We start from the raw sequence: 21411 nt of genomic DNA, 5'->3' as shown, positions 1-21411 counted from the left end.
TCTCCATAGAAGAAAAAGATTTGTGTACTTGTAAAAAAAGTTTTGTGTCTCCGTAGAAGAAGGCGGGGAACAATGCTCCCAAAACCATCTAAGCCAATCAAATATAGCCATTTCTGTGTCTAGTATCATTGGACATTTTCGTCTGTCTATCACACAAAGAACGTCAGCGAATAAGAACAAAACTAGAGTGCTGATGATTTCAATGACGAGTCATTTGGTAAGTAGTTCAAAATATCCATGGGCATGTACCTTTAATGTAACATTTAAAGATTATTCGGTTAGCACACTCTTAACAGTATAAATTAATGGATAAGAGTCGTAGTAAGTTGAATAGTTTTTTAATGTAAATATGTATACGGATATTTAATTAGACGACCAGTCATTAAACCTAGAATTAGTTGGACAATGTGCAGCTAAATTGCAGCCGGTAAGCATCATACTAAGCGTTCACAACTTTACATGTTTTTTAATGTTGGTGTATTCGCCATGCTAAACTAAACATGAGCTGGACACACTGGATAGATCTCAAATGTTGGCTGGGAAAGTTAAGCGCATAAATTAAAAAGATATGGATCTTTCACTCTAGAGTGTATTATTTACTGCCAGCTTTCATTTCGAATGAAAACCACTAACTATATTGAGTGATTTCGCGGCAGTTCCCTGCCATTTAGCTGCACATTGCCCAACTAAGGCTAGATTTAATGACATTCGTCTAATTAAAAAACTATTCAACTTACTACGACTCTTATCCATTAATTTATACTGTTAAGAGTGTGCTAACCGAATAATCTTTAAATGTTACATTAAAGGTACATGCCCATGGATGCATGCCCGGGAGTCAGGTGGCTGAGCGTGAGGGAATCGGGTAGTAATCCGAAGGTTTCCAGTTCGATTCCCGGTCATGCCAACTGACGTTGTGTCCTTGGGCAAGGCACTTCACCCTACTTGCTTCGGGGGAATGTCCCTGTACTTACTGTAAGTCGCTCTGGATAAGAGCGTCTGCTAAATGACTAAATGTAAATGGATATTTTGAACTACTTACCAAATGACTCGCCATTGAAATCATCAGCATTCTAGTTTTGTTCTTATTCGCTGACGTTCTTTGTGTGATAGACAGACGAAAATGTCCAATGATACTAGACACAGAAATGGCTATATTTGATTGGCTTAGATGGTTTTGGGAGCATTGTTCCCGCCTTCTTCTACGGAGACACAAAACTTTTTTTTACAAGTACACGAATCATTTTCTTCTACGGAGACACAAAACTTTTTTTTACAAGTACACAAATCTTTTTCTTCTACGGAGACACAAAACCTTTTTTACAAGTACACAAATCTTTTTTGCAAGTTACAAATCTTTTATGCAAGTACACAAATCTTGCCTTCTTCTACGGAGACACAAAACTTTTTTTTTGCAAGTACACGAATCATTTTCTACAGAGACACAAATCTTTTTTGCAAGTTACAAATCGTTTTTACAGAGCTCGCTCTCCTGGCACTAATTTCACACCATAGTTGCGCACAGTAGGCTACTGGCAGCATCATAAATTCAAGTAATTCGTTTTTTGGGGGCATATTTTCAGTTAGCAGATGGTACTGTTTCAATCGCTATTCTATCTAATACTGCCGGTGACAACGTTGTTACTTAGAATAGCTTGTTTCAAGGGGGTTTAGCTTGTTTCAAAGGTGGTTCTTAATGAATGAATGCAATATGAGTGGGCTAAATGCTTGAAAATATCACTACTGTAGAAGGGAAAAACTTAGGGTGACGTTTAAGTCATATAGGTTAGGTTCATTCTACATAGCATTTAGTCATTTAGCAGACGCCCGTATCCAGAGCGACTTACAGTTAGTACAGGGACATGCTACACTTCACTTTTTGTATTTTGAATTGTACATGAACAGCAACAAATATAGGCTATGCTTTTAAATCTATGCAATCTTCATAAATAATAAGTAGGCATTTTTATATAAAATATACAGAAATATCAGTTGTAAAAATAAAAAAAATTGTTTGGGGATATGTAACGGCTAGTATAAATTTTCTGACTGCCTCTAAGGCTCTGGCAGAGGTCCAGAACTGCATCCACAGCCACCAAATCTTCTGTCCGATCGATGGGGATTCTTGGAGATCTGTGTGTTTGTGTACTTGGACGACATTCTGATCTTTTCCAAGTCTCTTAAGGACCACGTGGAACACGTCCGAGCTGTCCTGAAAGCCCTCCTACACAACAGTTTGTTTTGCAAGGTGGAGAAATGTGAATTTCACTCCTCCTCCATGACCTTCTTAGGGTTCGTCGTCGGCCCTCAGGGTCTTTCCATGAACTCCGAAAAGGTCCAGGGGTCTCATTTATAAAGCTTGCGTACGCACATTTTAAGCCCCGTTTTGTGCGTACGCCACTTTCCACGCAAAGGTTGTGATTTATAAAAAACACATTTGACGGGAGAATGTGCGGTCCTCCACGCAAACTCTGACCCTCCGGTAGGCCTACGCACATTTTGGAAGCAGTTGGAATTGGCGACGCAGATGACCGTACTGTAGTCAGACTGCAGAAAGTGAATGTGGGAAGAACATTACTCGTAATATTTATATATTTTGTTCCTTACACACGCTTTTTTCACTCGATTTCATAATTATCATGAAGATTAAATCCACCAGTGTTATTTGCGCTTGTACTGACTGATAATTGTTCCATAAACACCTTGTACAATCCAACTCAAATCAAAATTCAGCGCTGTATGTCTCACCATCAGATTGTCCACTACGGGATGTAGGAGGGGGAGATGCCTGAGCCCGACTGCATCGAATACAGGATAACATCACATATCCTACCTTTAGATAACTGCAGAACACATTGTATAACTAAATATATTTCTTTAATACTGTGCATATATCATCATATGTCAAAAACTGGACATACAGTCGTTAAGATCCCGCGCAATCGCTACACTCTACGTCCTCGTTATCAGTCCAGACTTCAATAGACTACTTGTCCATAACAAAACACTTTGGTTTTCAAATTGTATCTCGATTTGCGGTATCACTGGATCACTGTTTTTTTTTTTTGATTGGTGATCCAACGGCCACCAAATAATGTGGTTTTCGGCCTCCACCAATAGGTTAACAGTGTCTGAGAAGTTGTCATGCGCCATGATTCACCGTGAAGAACAATCGCATGCCAGGGTCATTAATATACTGGGTTAGCATTCATGAGGTGCTTTGCATTGACCATTTATGGTTAAAAATGGGCGCGTTCAGGGCGGGGTAAAATGCAGATTCACGTACGCACACTTGTGGGTAGTCTGTGATTTATAAAGGGAACATTGCTTACAGGTGTGTGTACGCACGGTTTTATAAATCAGATTATTTGGGGCGTACGCCATTTTAGGCTTTTGGGCGTATGTACACTTTTAGTAAGAATCCTACGCACAGTTTTATAAATGAGACCCCAGGTCATCAAGGACTGGCCTACGCCCACCACCATAAAGAAGGTCCAGAGTTTTCTGGGGTTCGCCAATTTTTACCGGCGTTTCATCCGGAATTTTAGCACCTTGGCATCCCCCATCATATCACTGCTTCGGGGGGGTCCCCGTCAGCTGTTTTGGACTGAGGCCGCTCAGAAGACTTTTGAGGATCTCAAACGGAGGTTCTTGTGGTGGAGGTGGACGCATCAGACTCTGGAGTGGGGGGCATACTCTCCTAGCGGGCAGTGGAGGACGGCAAGCTCCACCCATGTGCTTTCTTTTCCAGAGCCTCTCCCCTGCAGAGCTGTAATTATGATGTGGGCAACCGGGAACTACTGGCCATCAAGTTAGCTGTAGAGGAATGGTGGCACTGATTAGAGGGTGCAGCTGACCCCTTCCTCATCTACACAGACCACAAAAACCTGGGGCCTCATGTATAAAGGATTGCGCAGCTTTCATACCAGAAGATGGCGTACGGCCAAAAATCGAAAGTACCTACGCACAGAAATATTCACATGTATAAAACCGGTCGTACGCCAGGTCCTGCGCACCTTTCCTTTATAAATCACAATCAACGTGAGATTGACCGCACGTGAACGAGCCACTGACCCCGCCTTGCCTCCTCCCATAAATGAATATGCAGATGGCCTATAAATAGGCTCCTGAGGTCATTTCTTTGTCTGAATTAAAATGGCTAAACACGCAAAAAAGAAAAACAAAACAAAATTTCACAGACTGTGAGATCGAGGTTCTAATAACAGAGGTGGAGGCGCGAAAATGTTTCCTGTTTGGCGGCCTGTCATCAGGTATTGACAACAAAAGAAAGTCGGTGGAGTGGAAAACTGTCACTATTTGCGCCCTTTCTTGTTTTTAACCTTTAGCACTTTGAGATTTAGCTCAATTTAAAGTGCTTTACAAATAAAATCATTATTATTATTATTATAGGGCCGTAAATGCTGTGGGTTCGGAGAACCGGACCATGGCAGAAATTAATTAGAAATGGTCCAATGTAAAACTTGAAATTAAGAAACGAGTGCTGGCACATCGTAACAGCATGGCAGCTATAGGGCTAGCGTGACATGCATTTCCTGAGTGATTTTGTCATTCGTTTGACACCCTCAAGTTTAACAGAAGTTAAAGTGGTAGAAGTGGTGGCTAATGTGGTGGCTAGTGATTAAACAGTATAATAGCATTTCTCGTTTGGGGTTTTGGCATTTTGATGTGATCATCCACATTAATGATCAAACTTTTATTTTTATGTTTTTTGAATAGTCAACGTCATAGACGTATGACAGTAACTGTAGTGGAAACTTTATTTTGTAATGTTTGGTGAGTTTCGGCACTTTTCAGTTAGAATTCACCATGTTACAGAGCCAGACAAGACTTTGCAGACGGTCCGCACATTCTCACGTCTGCTCAAAGGTTTTTGTGACGGCCCGCACATTCTCACTTCTCACGTGAAAACCAGTGTAGGCAAGCTTTTTGTGCGTACACAACGTTTATACATGAGGCCCCTGGAGTATATCAGGCAGTCGAAGCAACTCAACCCCCGGCAGGCTCGCTGAGCCCTGTTTTTTAGTCGCTTCAACTTTGTGGTGACTTACCGTCCAGGCTCCAACAACGGTAAAGCCGAAGCTCTCTCACGCCTCCACAAGTCTGAGGCAGAGCTAGTAGCTCCGGAGCCCATCAGGGCTTCCCCCGTCACAAGGGAACACCGCCATCCTTGTGGTTGAAGATCGCTTCTCCAAGGCCGCTCGTTTCGTCACCTTGGCCAAACTCCCCACAGCCAAACGGACTGCAGAAGTCCTGGTGAGAGAGATTGTGCGCTATCACGGACCCCCTGAAGATCTGGTCAGCGACCGGGGGCCTCAGTTCGTGGCCCATTTCTGGAAGGCCTTCTGGAGTCATCTGGGAGCCTCAGTTAGCCTCTCCTCGGGGTACCACCCCCAGTTAAATGGACAAACGGAACGAGTTAACCAGGGTCTAGAGATATATCTCCGGTGCTACACCTCCAAAGACCCCGCCAAGTGGAGCCAGAACTTTATGTGGGCCGAGATTGCCCACAATCAGCAATGGAGCGCAGCCACAGGGACCTCGCCCTTTGAAATCATGTGGGGATACCCTCCACTCTTGTTCCCTTCCTCTCTGGAGACGGGAACTGTCCCCGCAGCTCACAGTTCTGTGACCCGCCTTCGCACCCGCTGGCAGCAGGCTCGTCAGGCGTTACTTCAATCACAGAAGCAGATGAGACAACAGGCAGACCGGCGGCGATGACCAGGTTCAACACTTCGGACAGGCCAGCAAGTCTGGCTGTCCACCAAGGGCCTGGCTCTGAAAGGGGAGACCCGGAAACTATCCCTGTGTTATGTGGGTCCATTCCGGATCCTCCAGAGGATTTCACGGACAGCCTTCCATTTGGAATTGCCGCGTTCCTTGCGGGTCCACCCCGTCTTCCATCGGTCAGCTCTGCGCCCAGCCACCTCTTCCCCCCTGTGTCCTGCCCCGCCCGCTCCGCCACCGCCAAAGGTCATCGCTGTGGGTCCCACTTATACCATTCGGCGGGTGCTGGATATCATCGGGAAATCCACCCAGTACCTGGTGGACTGGGAAGGGTATGGACCGGAGGAGCGCAGCTGGGTTCCGGCCAAGTTCATTGTGGACAAGACCCTCATCCGACAGCAGCAGGCCTCTCTCCCTGGGCCTTCTGGGTCAGCCATCGGAGGGGGGGGGGGGTCCTGTCACGTCCGTGCATGTCCGCCGGTCTTCTAAAGGGCGACACCTTGCTTAGAACACGCTCCACTCACCTTTCACCTTCATCAAACTCCCTACTTAAGCACTGGATGTCCCTCCACATTCACTCCATCATGGATTCTCGTGAGTACATGTGTTTGATGATCTCTCTGCTCTCCGACGTAAATGTTGCAACTTTGCATCCCCTTGGTTTCGAGCTAGCACTTAACTGAAATAGGTGAAAACGCTGCTGCCGTGGATTATTGTTTATTTTTTCTTCTGAATTTGGGATTATACCTTTTTTTCCGTTGGGGATTATATCATGGACTATACTGACTGCTCTGCTCTGTGAAGCTCACAGTAGCCAGATACGAACTTTCCTTTTTGTTTCCTGTGTCGATTATCCTTCGTAGATTATATTGCCTGCTCTGTTCCGAGGAAAGCTCAGGATTAATAAACTTGTTAAATATCTCACCTGCATTCTGCGCTTTGTGCTTCAGACCTAGCCTGATAAAACCAGCCCATCCCCACCAGGGGCCGAGCCATACGTTGAACATTCGGGGATTAACCCGAACCTAGGACCTAGTCAAGGTTTTGATGTGAGGTGAAATCGTAACTTCCCATTAATGCGAGCGCGCATAGCGTGCGAGCAAGATTTTTAGGCCTGAATACTATTAATAAATTTGCAATATTTTTGGGGGTGCAATCGGGTTGCTTTTGTCTTTCTTGGGGGTGCTGAAGCACCTGCTCCCCCCTAGCGCCGCCCATGCCCTTATGAAACTACATCTTACAAATTAATACTTAGATCGTCACTGTGAACCCAGATAACAGGCTACGATCAAAATACGCTTAACCCTTAACCCTAAAGGCAGATTCTTTTTAGCCCCATGGTGGCTTTCTCCACTTGCCGTCTTGCACACGAACACGGTGCTCGATAAGTCTCAAACTATTTAAGATTTTGTGGTCAATGTCTATGTTCTGTAGAGCACTTATCTGCCTAAGTACCTCTACAAAATCTACAATGTGTGCCAAAACGATATATTCTGACAAGCAGTGGCGGCTGCTGGTCTTTAAAAGAGGGGAAGCTCATTTTCGGCCTACATCCTAAAAATGATTTTTTTATTTGGCTAGTTCAACCCAATGACACTAGCCTAGCCTACTGAATGAATGAACGAACGATCTAACAAAACAATATTAATCAAGGAGGAAATGTGGAAATTAGGTTAAACTGAAACAAGGAACGTTGTGTATAATTGTATGAAATGTATGATGAAAATTGGTTAGCAATTTCGCCAAGCAAATACCAAGAAATAGGTTGCTGCAGTTTGTCTTTCAACTACAGTTGCAAAATCCGCGATGGGACTTTTTGTAGTACAAAATTACTGTCAATCAAAAGGAGATGCAGTCTTTCGACAGACCCTCCAATCATTTATTTATTAGTTTATTTGACAGGGACAATGCAGTTAAACATAGCTACAGAGCAAAGTTTGCAGCTGATGTGATGCACATAGAGTTTCTAGCAAGAGCTAATTTTCAACTTCCGTCCCTGGATGAGCCTTTCTACAATAGCACATAATAAAAACAATATACAATTTTAAAAATACAGAATAAAAAAATGCACATTCAGAACACACGCATTCTAGGAACTAATTCGAAGGGTACACAATGCAATTGTACTAATTGAAAACTCATGCTCAGTGACACATTTACATGGGTACAGTTTTGATTTGCTTTCAGCCATGCCTTAAGCCTAAAGGTGAACATTTTAAACTCAGAAATGATCTTAATCTCTATGGGCAGTGAGTTCCACAGTTTACAAGCCTTGTAAGAAAAGGCTGATGTACCAAAGATGTCCTGCGCTGTGGGATTTTACAATTTTGGTTTAGGGAGTCCCTTGTCACTCTACCGCTATTTAGTCTCTGAATAAATGTACTCAGGGGTTCAGGAGCCAACTTATTGGTACACTTAAATAACAATTTGAGAAAACATAAATCGCTGAATCTTTCAAAACTTAATAAAATACATTTCTTAAGAATGTGGCAGTGATGAAAGCGAATTGGTTTTCTATCCATAATTTTCATTGCTTGGTTATAAAGTGAACCAATGTGCTTTGTAGCTGAGGGGGCTGCCTGGGCCCATGCTGTCATGCAGTATGAAATATGAGAGAAGATCATAGCATGCATGTACAGCAGGGCCGCCTGGTGCGGAATGTAATGTCAAATTAATTTGAAACAATTTAAGTTTTGTTTTATTGTTTTTGATATTTTCTCAATATGTTTATCAAATTTTAGTTGGGGGTCGAGGACCAACCCAAGATACTTGAATTGAGTTACAGATTGTATTTTATCATTTTGCAAGTGTATTTGAATTCTTTGCTCTAAATTGTCATCACGCAGAAGCCCAGCATCCAGGCCAGCCCACTCCTCCATTCACCCCCAGAGACGTCCGAGGCGGGACATAATCTCAGCATTCATCCAATGACGGTATAGTTTCGAAGCACTGAAAAAAACTGTTAAAAGCAGCCCCATTGAAGTCCATGGAAGCTGAGCTTCAACAGGGAAATGCACTGTGACGATACGGGAATGTATGAGAAGGAAATCAGTCAGTCGACCTGCTAATATATGTAGCTGATTCTGAAAGAACTCGTCTTCGATATGAACGTGTTCTAACGCATTTAAAATGTTAAAGGTGACATGACATGCTGTTTTTGGATGCTTTTATATAGGCTTTATTGGCAGGGCCGGATTAACAATTTTTTGTGCCCTGGGCAACAAGGCTTAAGGCCCCCCCCCCCTGTGTTTGATGTGATGCTAGTTACGGATGTCCCAATTTATTGCGAGCGCGCAAATTTTTTGGGCCTTTATTTGAGCGCAAAAGTTTTTTGAGCTTTATGTAAAATAAACATTTTACAAGCCATTGTTCAATTGGTAAAATCTTGGCAGACAGTAGGTAAGAAAGTAACAGCTAGCTGGCGCAGTTACTTGTAAAATGCATAGATAATGTTTAACAGTAAAATCTCAATCTAGCTTGCACCTAACTAAATTACAGTTTTTCTCGATTGGTTACACACATTTTCTGAATGCATACCTCATACTCTCAGAACTCTACACACAAATCAAAAACACACACACACAATGGGCAAAACCCCTCACTTCTCCTGCAAAATTAAACTTAACATTCAAAACAATGTTATTTAATCTCAAAATGGTATTTTGTTTTCAAATGACAAACACAAACCATCATATGAATAGACATTTATAAGAACCATTTGAACACTGATGTGCTCAATGTAAAACACTATGATGAATGGAAAACACTTCTTCATTCATCATAGTGAGTTAGGCCTTTTTTGTTCAGTGTTACATTTACTACAGACAGTACATACATAAGTGTGTTGTAAAATATTTGAGAATATTGTTTTCATACTCAGAACACAGAAATACACGGTAACAAATATATTTTACATATATATGGGAGTCAGGTGGCTGAGCGGTGAGGGAATCGGGCTAGTAATCCGAAGGTTGCCAGTTCGATTCCCGGTCATGCCAACTGACGTTGTGTCCTTGGGCAAGGCACTTCACCCTACTTGCCTCGGGGGAATGTCCCTGTACTTACTGTAAGTCGCTCTGGATAAGAGCGTCTGCTAAATGACTAAATGTAAAAATGTAAATATATGTACACAGTGTACATCCCAACCAACACAAAGTTGAACATACAGTGGTTTACATACAAAATAACAGAATCATTTACTGTATAGTGTATACAGTTACATTATTATTATTTTTCTTTGTATTTGCCGTAATGTTATGGCGTTATTTTCTAGGACCATGTTCATGATTTCAGTTTCCTGTTCAGGAGACAGAAGACGTTCCCGACCACCTTGTGTTGGTCATCTTTCAGTTCTGCCAAACATATAGTAAAATACTGTAAATACTGTGTAGGAATACAAAGTAGGAATACATTTTCCAAATACTTGAAACATACTTTATTTTTCCAGTCCTACAGAACAGTCCACAGGCAATACTTTACTACTGTACTCATTGAGTACTGTATTGATATGCAGTAGGCCTACTGCAATTTTGTAGTGAGAGTAGATTTCTTACCTATTCTCATTTCGGAAAGTCCCGATGATGGATGCTACAGTGTGCCTGCTCAAATTTGGCTGTACTCTTTGCCCAGCCTCCATCATTGTTAGACCATGGTTGACTACATGGTCAACCAAAGCGGCTCGGATCTCATCAGAGATTATGGTCCTTGGCTTCCTCATTCTCGTCCTCCCTGTCCTCCTCCTCTTACTCTCACTCCTCTGCCTCTGTTTCCAATGTTGGCATCCATTGCTCAAAAACAGAAAAGGTCACCTGTTGCCCTTTTATTCTAAAGCTCTGATTGCTAATTGTAAAACTGTGTGACAGGTGTTTGTCCATGCGATGAGTCAGTGTGCGTATTTGAATGGCAGTGTGTTCTTTGTGAAAACAAAAGATTTTCTTCATGAAAATTGTGCCAAATGCAGAGAATTGTGTGTAGTGTTTTGAAAAAAGTGTGTGTTAGAACTGCAATTTGAGTGTAAAGCAGGAATTGTGCTTGTAGTTTAGCACAATTGGTTCATGGGGTTGGTGCATGAGTTACATGTTGTGGTCATTGTGTCTCAAGTACCAGTATTTGTGTGTAAACAATTGAGAAAAACTGTAACATATTTGAGTGTGCTAACATTAGCAATAACGTCAGCAAGTTTGAGGTGTATGCATAGGCTAACCATTAAATTAGCAGCACATTTCCTGTATTTAACAATGATTAAACATGGACTTACCTGAAAGTGATGCACGGGCACCATCTCGCAGTCTCTTTCTTTCTTTTTTCATTTTCCTGACTCCTGTTATCGTTTTAAGCCCATTTTAGAAAAGTTGACCTAGCCTACTGTCAAAGTTCGTCAACCCACTGAGGGAAGGGCACCCACAGCGAGCTTGGGAAGTTGAGTGTGTAGCCTATTTGTTTTGTTTTGGGGGGGGGGGGGGGGGGGGTTAGGGCACCATCGTAACTTTTTGTGAGCATTTAAATAGGCTACATCTCTTGTTCTTCCTGTTTTGTAATATACGTGTCTAATATTTCTATACTAAAATAATATCGGTATTATAAGTATTATAACTATGATGATTTTTCAGTTGGCTATTTTTTGGTGCCCCCTCAGGAGTTGGTGCCCTACGCACAGCGCGTAGTGAGCATTATGGGAGCGGGGCACTGGCTACTACTAGGCTACACAAACACTGTTTTTGACGTGATTTTAACATAACATTTTGATCGAACGAGTTGTAATAAAGTACTCACATTAAGGAAAGTTAGGACTGCGTTCATAACGTGATGTAACATTTTAGTTGACATTGTCCAGGGCCCCTTAGATGTCATGTGCCCCTGGGCAAGTGCCCAGTTGCCCTAATGGTTAATCCGGCCCTAATACTGTATCAGAAATCTCTTTCCCAAAATTCAGCCTTGGTGCAGAATTACAGCCACTACTAGCACGTTACAGCATGTGTATTCACACACATACTTGATGCTATCTACCTTTCCATTAGCGACAGTAACTCAGCTGTTAGTGGCAGAGCTAATGTTACAGCCACATTCTAAGGGTAGCAAGCTAGGTAACCATATACAGTAAAGCTACAAAATGATATAGCATTAGTTAACTTACTTGTCCGAGGTTAGTAGCTGGACGAAGGAGAGTTAGTACTGATCCAGAATTTAATTTCAGCAAGGCCAGTTTTGTATTAGCTCAAATTGAAGAAACAGTTGTGGCTGAAGTGTTTGGCGCAGACATACAAAACAAATGCGCCTACAACAGAAGTTGTGTAGGCGCATTTCCAGAGAAAATAAAATTAAGACACTGGGTCTTCAGAGGCTCGGATGAAGGAACTGTAAAAAGATTTTTGTTTTCCTTTGTACATTCAAACTGAGCAAATGTAATGCTTCGTTCGTTTGCAAGCCATGATGTCTCTCGAGGATAAAAACACTTGCACGGCCTAGCTCAGTTTCTTATGGGTTGGCCAGATTCTCTGGGCGGGCAAAGCAGAGAGAGGGGAGGTAACCTTCCTCCTTGTGACGTCACAAGGAGGAGATTTTCAAACAGAGCAATTGAGCCTTCATTTTCTCAAAGGCAAAGAACACCAGGGCTTGGTTTACACCTATCGAAAATTCTAGCCACTGGGGGACCAAAGGCAGGCTAGGGGAACTCATATTAATGTTAAATAACCTCCTAAAGTGAAGTTTTCATGTCATGTCACCTTTAACACAATAGTAAATATTTGACCATTAATTTTTTGAAATTTTAGGGGACGCTGAGCTTCCCTTGCAGTCTTAAAGAAATCGCCACTGCTGACAAGCCATGCTGATCAATTTGATCTACTAAGGCCAGCATGCGATCTCTGACACGACAAATGTCTTCCATCGTCTCTCGAATCTAGGTGCCCCTATCTGCCTTCGATCTTGTGCAGCTGCGTTGGTCTGAAGATAACCACGCCCCTCTTGTTTGCATGTGAGATTGGAAATAAATTAGTGGTGGGCATAGATTTTTTTTATTTTTATCTAGATTAATCTCACTGTAATCTTGGCGTTAATCTAGATTAATCTAGATTAAAATGGCTCATTTGAATTCCGCCGAAGGCAGTCAGAATATGTGTGCTACCCAAATAATGACTAAAAGTAAGTCTTTGAGAACGGGTTTCTCAAGCCAGGTGGCGCATTAGACCAGGGGCTCATCTCCTGTTTCCAAAATCCATCACAAACTGCTTGAGAAAGCTGTTCTTCTATGATAATTGGTGATGAAAATAAATTATGTTCAATAAGATGTACTTGTGTTTATTAACTGTTTATTAGATTAGTTAGCTTGGCTGATAGAGCTGTGCTGACGGGCTTGCCTCGGTTGCACTCAAACATCGTAGTTTGACGACAACTCTTCCCCTGCGCTACATCAGTGCTTGGCCCGGCATCTTCCGCGTTAGCTAAGGGATGCTTTGCGTTTAGGTGGTATTTGAGACTGGAAGAACTCCGACAGTAAACTAATTCCGCATAGCACAAGGTGCAAACAACCCTAGTCTTGTCGAGGTTTCCATTGGGAAGCTTCTTAAAAATACATTTTCCCTGAAGCAAGCCAGGCGGCTTCATAGCTGCATCCATGTTAGCACGTCACGTCTGATGTGATAATTTCATACACAAGGCATACACACAGGTTCGAAGACTCGTTCTCGCCCCCTAAAGTGCAATTCGGCTAGCTATACATCCGCGCTAAAATATCAAGGTGAAAGTCATCATAGCTTGCGTAGTATAGACCCAGCTCCCAATCCAACTTTGAGAATAGATTAACGACAATATTTTTTTTATCGCCCGATAAGAGTCTCGAGTTAACGCCAATAACGGCCCACCACTAAAATAAATACAGCACAGAAATAAATGTGGTGTTCGGAAATATAGGCTATGTGACGTTAGGAAATAAAAGTCTCAAAAAATAAATAAATGTGGCATTAGGAAATAAAAGTCCCATGAAATAAATAAATGTTGTCTTTACAAAAACGTCATTTTGAAATAAGTAAATGCATTTATATATTGATGTAGACAAATGGATTCAGCTATATAATTATTTGATGCTATATTTATATATTTATTGCCATCTTTTTTAAATGTAATTTAAGAATTTATTTCATAGCCTTATTTATTTATCTATTTATTTAATTCTAACTAACTCGGCGTTCCATAGACACGCGGGCTCGGCCCACCACCTACTAGAGAGGCAGTTAGAACCGAAACTGTACTGTACTGTAGCTAGTGGTACGTGCTAGTGGAGCGAGTGGTACGTGACAGTGGCTAGTGGTACGTGCCAGTGCCTTCGCTGGTATATGACAGTAGCTAGTGGTACGTGACAGGGCCTCTACTGGCACCTAGTGGTACATGCCAGTGGAGCTAGTGGTACGTGACAGTAGCTAGTGGTACATGCCAGTGCCTTCGCTGGTATATGACAGTAGCTAGTGGTACGTGACAGGGCCTCTACTGGCACCTAGTGGTACGTGCCAGTGGAGCTAGTGGTCCGTGAGAGTAGCTAGTGGTACATGCCAGTGCCTCCGCTGGTACATGACAGTAACTCGTGGTACGTGACAGCGCCTCCACTGGTACATGACAGTTACTGTTCTGTTGATAGTGGTACGCAAGTGTCTCGTGGCAGTTGCATTGGGTGACTTGCAGCTTTTGTTTACTGTCATGTAGCCTAACTGCCCAGCGGCCATTTTAGAATAGAATTGTTTAAGTATGTGTGGCGGCCTGCGGAAACCCGTGGATGTCACGGCCGCTCATTGTTGGCTATAAGCCATAAAAGATCGAAAATCGTTTTCTGTCAAAATTGAGATTTTTGATGTTTTGTATAGTTAACACCCTGAACTTCATTGTAATGTACAAACAGTATATGATTACTTATGAAAAACTATTAATTTCAACGGTTTTTGGACATGTCAGCTAGCAAGATTTTCAAGCCATGTCAAATTAAATGCTTAGTTTGCCTGCTCTTTTGAGTGCTGCAGCAGCCCATAACAACTGATCAATAAAATAACTTGCTGAGAAGTTATTAATATAGCCTATACTTAAACTGACATTTACATTCACAACGTCATTACGAACAAAAGGATTTTCTCCCATATCACTATTTGACACAGGTCGACTTTAAAATTATGTAACTTCAGTTGTGCTAAAGATATCTGAGTGATTTAAACAGATTTGTATCCAGGAGCGTGTAGTTTCCAATATGTATAATACCCAGAAAGTACATTTGCAATCATAGGCTGTCATTTATTGACAAGGTTCTTCATATGAAAATAATGAACTATTATTAACAACTATATTTACTCAGTATCGAAATGCAAATGTGGGCTACCTATATTGACTTCAGTTATTACAATTAATAATATACGCCACTAGGAGGCGCTGATAACAACACAACAATGTGCATTAGAGACGAGAGTCTACAACGGTGGCTCATGTGCACGCTTAAATTCAGTTACTCTGAGTAAAATAAATTGTTACTAATTCATTACGTGTGTACAAGTCTGCTTTACATTACAGTCACACCATTACCATGGGAGTCAGATGGCTGAGCGGTGAGGGAGTCGGGCGAGTAATCTGAAGGTTGCCAGTTTGATTCCCGGCCGTGCAAAATGACGTTGTGTCCTTGGGCAAGGCACTTCACCCTACTTGCCTCGGGGGGAATGTCCCTGTACTTACTGTAAGTTGCTCTGGATAAGAGCGTCTGCTAAATGACTAAATGTAAATGATTACACTATATGCAATATAATGTCTAAATCGACTACTTTTGAAATCTCACTTTTGATGTCTCAAAAGTGTGGTTTGGAGTTAGCACGAACAGTTTAACTTATTTTTTTAAATAAAAGTTTATAGCCTGTTCTCCTATTCTAAAATGTCCGCGGGGCAGTTACACGACAGTAAACAAAAGCTGCAAGACACCCAATGCAACAGCCACGAGACACTTGCGTACCACTATCAACAGAACAGTAACTGTCATGTACCAGTGGAGGCACTGTCACGTACCACTAGCTACTGTCATGTACCAGCGGAGGCACTGGCATGTACCACTAGCTACTGTCACGTACCACTAGCTCCACTGGCACGTACCACTAGCCACTGTCACGTGCCAGTGGAGGCACTGGCATGTACCACTAGCTAAGTTCGGATCATTTTACTGATTTGGTTCTTTGAATCTCGTTCAGTAAAATGAACGAATCTTTTTTCGAGTCATTCGTTCATTTCAACGGGGGGGGGGGGGGGGGTCTATCCGTCCACTGCAAACACGTATCATATTCTCATTTAAGTTAGTGCATGACATGTGCACCAGCAGATACTATTTCAAAAGAAATTCCTGCATTAAAATAATGTATCATGACAGTTGGTATGATTTGGTCATTTATTATCACACTAGCATTTAATTATCACGGTAAACAATTACACTGCACTAAACTTTAAGTGTAAATGTAAAGTGAAAATAACAAAACCAGTCAGTATGATGACTTGAGCGAATATCATTCACGTCTTACTGAAACAGCGGCCACGCGAAAGGGAATGAGGAAACTGTTTCCTCTACTAAAAAATACAATGCGGGTCACGTGAAAAATTATCCAAAGACTCGTAGAAAGACCGAGTCGGGAAATGAACGAATCGTTCGTTTCCTCTAGCTACCACTATAGAGCCTATGCAGGTCACGTGAAAAATGATCCAAAGACTCGTAGAAAGACCGAGTCGGGAAATGAATGAATCGTTCCCTCTAGTGTTTCCTCTAGCTACTGTAGAGTTAAGTGATTCTAACTTAGCAATTAAACACAGAGAGAGAGTTCGGACGAGTGCCAAGCACCATGCCTTTATTTCAACTGCCCTTTTACCGCCCCTCCCCCTAGGCTATATCACATCCTGTCATATCAAAGCCTTTAACACTACATCCCCCTTTCTAAGATCAGTTGTACTGATATATGACAGATTAAACTAGCACCTCTGTACTGTAACCAACTATATCACAAGTTAACTGTAGAGTAATACCCAACTGTGTCTTATGAACAATAAGCATGTGCACATTAACTGAAAATCTGAACTAAGAAGGTGGGGTGGACTGCCCAATCCTTCTACTGAGTGTGGGGGTTTATTCTGCCCCGTAGAAGTCACTCAGTTTCACCAGGGGTACCTACTATTTAGCCACAAAGTCCTTCAGGTACCCTGGAGGCTGTCTCTCTTTTACAGGGTAGCGTGCCGGAGGCTCAGGACTGCATGGTTGAACTGAGCCCTGCTCTGCATGACCTGGCCCCACTGGCTGACCAGTAAGTTGCTCTGGCCCTGGTAAGATGGTCTGGTGGGATGGTCTGGTAGGATGGTCTGGCAGGATGGCTTGCGCTGCTGGCGCCACTGGCGTAGAGACGAGGTGGTTTCGGTTGCGGCGCAGATTCCCTCTGGGAGTGTCAATGATGTATGACCTTGGTGCTTCCACCTGTCTTATCACTGTCCCCTTCTCCTTTGTGTCCTTTACCCAGACATGGTCGCCTGGTGTCAGACTTTTGAGATGATGAGCTCTGTGTCTTTTGTTGAAGTTCCAGCTCATTCTCTGTCGTTTCCTCTGTTCCACCTCTTTGAGTTTGGTTATGTCCATCCAGCCTGGGTTGAGAGATGACAGAGTGACCAGAACTGTTGTCCTGAGCTGCCGGCCCATAGACAGCTGTGCTGGACTGTACCCGTTGGCGAGTGGTGTGGCCCTGTAAGCCATGAGTGCCAGATACGGGTCTTTTCCTTTCTGTAGGAGACCTTTAACTGTCCGCACAGCACGCTCTGCCTCTCCATTGCTCTGAGCATATCTGGGGCTGGACGTAACGTGTGTGAACCCCCACTGTGTTGCGAACTGAGTGAAGTATTCAGACGAGAACTGGGGTCCATTATCTGTCACGACCTCGGACGGTATGCAGTGCCGGGCGAAGATAGACTTGCAATGTTCCACTACTGCTAATTAGGTTGTTGATGTGAGTTTAGCTACCTCAATGAAACGGGAAAAGTAGTCTACCACCAAAAGGTACTGGTTATCGTTCCACTGAAACAAGTCAGCACCCACCTTTGCCCATGGTCTATCAGGGAATTCTGTGGGCAGCAGTGGCTCTTTGGGGTTGATTCTTTCTTTTGCACACGTGTCGCAGCCCTCAACCATTTTCTGAAGCTGTGTACACAGTCCCGGCCACCAGACAGATTGTTTGGCTCTTTCACGACACTTTGCTATACCTTGGTGTCCTGCGTGCAGTTTCTGAAGGATGTCTGTCTGTAGCAGCTTGGGAATAACTAGCCTACATCCCTTCAGTAATAAGCCGTTCTCCACTGATAGCTCATCCTCGAAATGTGCATACGGTAGGTAAGCTCTGTCTATTGTGGATCTGTCTGGCCAGCCCTCAGTACAGTATTTTTTTACTTGGCTCAGGATTTCGTCCAGTTCTTGGTATTCCCTTATTTCTTGTAGCCTGCATTTTCTGCTGTCTTCCCTTGCCTTTGTCAAATTTGTATGTTGTTTGAATGCTGTCCACGTCTGTAATTTCTTTTTAAAGTTACTCTTCAACAGGTCCTGTTGTTTTTTCACACTTTCACTTTGACGCGCGCGTCACAGCTCTCTCCAACGTAAGCTCCGCGTCCAGCTGCAGTTGCTCTGACAGTTTTTTTTATCGCGCAAGCCTACAACCAGTCTATCCCGGATCATTTCGTAGTGTAGCTGTCCGTAGCCGCAGTGCTCTGACAAGCAGTGAAGTGCAGTGATAAAACTATCCACTGTCTCCCCTCCCTGCAAACATGTCTAGTTGGGCCCCACATGGGCCTCACTTGGGCTAGATGGGCTTAGGCTGGGCATGGGCTCAGAGTGGGCTTTGTTGTTGGGCCCCACATGGGCAGTAGATGGGCATAAGATGGGCTAAACTACGCATAGGCATAAGTGGGTTCCAGCTGGGCTCCACTCTTAAGATATTCAAAATTGATTATGGATGCTTTTGTTATAGGCTTATTTTTACAACAGTCACTGGCTAGTTCCACTTTTTATTCAAATTTTATCAGGCTTTTTAGCTATTTAGCGTGTAGCCATTGCACTTTAATAGTGGTTTAAGACAAAATATGAATTTCAACAGACAATATTGTAATAAAATACATTTACTATTATTTGATTATATTATTGTACTATCTAGGTTTCCCAGTTCCACCCCATCACGGAGCAAAAAAAAAAACGTCACTTTGCCGCCTTTCAAAAATATATTGTTTTTTGAATTTGCCGCCTAAAAAATTCCCGCCTTCAGTACCAGTACCAACGTCAGAGCGTCTTTGTCTGATAACTTCTGCAGCAGTCAGTCATGACGATCGGATTTCAGACACCATCAGTTTAACACGAAAAAACAGGTAAGAATCTGCCTCTATGTATACTTAAACGGGGGATGTATTTTTCACGCATGAGGTTTACTAAAAGCTTTTTTGGAGAGTGTTCGGTTAGCCAGTTTTGAACGTAAACCAATGAGGTTTCAGCCAAACTAGCTAGCAGCTTTCAGCTACCTATGGTAATTAAACCTGGTTAAAGCATGGTGTTGAACATACAAGTCCAATTTATTAAGTTAATATCAAGCATGTTTTGAGCTTATTTTGAGTGGTTGACTTACATATATTGTTTGGAAGGATTTGGTTGTAAACTTGTTAGCAAGGCAGTCAAACAGGCCTAGTTAGCAAGTGGTTAAAACAAGCTGTAGCACAAGCTAAAATTTATCGTCTGCTTTTTCCACTTGTGCTTGTTTCTTGTCTGTTGCCTTCCCTCCGGTTTTCTCGAATTGGATGAGTATGTTGTGTAGTTGTTTTGAAGAGAAGGGACGATTTGGTTCTTTTTTGATGGGCTATGGAGAAAGTTAAGGAGGTGAGCGCAGCGCGCACACACATGAGAAGGAGAGAGATGGTTAGGCTATAGTCTCAACATGCTAAATTCGCCTCTTTGCCGTACTCTTTTCCAGAAATAAACGTGATTTTAGCTGTGGTGATATTATTAGTTCTTGTTGTAATAACAGTTCTGTTAGACTGGATATTATTTTCACTTATTATCTTATTAGTCTGCAGAATGTGTGTGTGTGTGTCAGCGCTGTATAGGCGTGCTCACACACTCTCATACACACAACGTCGCGCTCCCGCGCGCGGCAAAGACGGCAAACGAGAGAGTGTGTGTGTGTGTTTGTTCGCTCGCTCGCCCGTCGTGTACACTGTACACACAGCTACTACTTTTCACTTGTGTGAGCAATAAGGAGTGAAAACTGTATTGTTTAGCAGGCTAAGATAATGCTAATCGCTAGTAAATGCTAACGGCACATCCTCTGGGTGTTCCCCAGTCATGAAGGATTGCATGACGTTTTGATAAGTAGTGTGCGGTTGTCAGTGTTTAAAACTTTAATTGTAATCTGTGTGAAAATAATATAGTAAATGGATGTGGGTCAAAGACTAGTTATGTTAGATAATTCAGTTCATTAGTATAATCCATAGAAGTTTAAAGTAAAAGCAGTGAGACACACAGTAGGTAATTATACAAATTCATAGATTATTCAGTCTGGTGAAATGTGGTATTACTGATCTGGGATTTTAATTTTTTTATGTAATTTGACTGTATGCAATACTTACCTGTGTATATATGTTAAAAAGAGTAATTTGACACTAAAAATAAGTATTTTTGTCGCTAAGGTCACTTTTTAAATACTTACCTGTAGTCCCTGTAAGAGCAGTTAATGAAATAAAATTCAAAAAAAGTTCTATTAATACTAGTTTTAACAAGCAGTTTTTAATCATAGCTAAAAACTTAAATACTTTCTTCTTCTTTTTTAGAAACAATGGCGTGTTCAGAAAGAAAATATCAGCGAAAGTGGAGGAACATTTGCGTGTTGTTGAAAATGAGTTGATGATGGATGATTTGTTGGCAAAAGACTCTGAAATCGATGAGGATCGCTCTGAAAGGGAATACCCACAAGATGATTTGTTAAAGGACTCTGAAAGAGAAGATTCCATGGATACTTTCTACGATGCTTGTGATCAGAACTGTTTTGAGAAGTCATCAAATGATTTTGAAGAGAATTCCTCTGTCTTTGATGATTGCAACATTTCCTCATTTGATGATTTGGATTCTGAAAACTGGGTGCCTGCTGGTGATAGTGACTGTGATTCGCATGGAGATGCATGTTCCGACTTGGAAGAGGATAATGATGATGATGAATGTGGGCTTGCAGAATGGGCTTCGGAATTCAACATACCACAAACAGCGCTGTCTGCACTTCTTAAAATCCTAAGGAGGAAGGGCCTTGATATCCCAATGGATGCCAGAACTCTTATGTCTACTGACAGATCTTGCGATGTTTCGGCTGTGAATGGAGGGTCCTACTACCACTTTGGAATCGAAAATGCTCTCATAGCTGAACTAACATCTCTTGGACATTTAGCAAATATGACAGATACTCTCACACTTCGAATTAATATAGATGGATTGCCCTTATTTCGTAGCTCCAGTATGAGTCTGTGGCCTATTCTGGGAAAGATTAAGGAAATTCCAGAGTGTAGTGTGTTTGTAATTGGAGTGTACTCCGGTGCGTCCAAACCCAAAAATGTCCAAGAGTATTTGCAAGAATTCATTGTAGATATGAAAGCCGTTTCTCA

Source organism: Osmerus eperlanus, chromosome 7 (genome assembly GCF_963692335.1).
Source record: "Osmerus eperlanus chromosome 7, fOsmEpe2.1, whole genome shotgun sequence".
NCBI classification, from domain to species: domain Eukaryota; kingdom Metazoa; phylum Chordata; class Actinopteri; order Osmeriformes; family Osmeridae; genus Osmerus; species Osmerus eperlanus.
The sequence above is the reverse complement of the archived record's forward strand: the minus strand, read 5'-3'. Positions refer to the sequence as shown.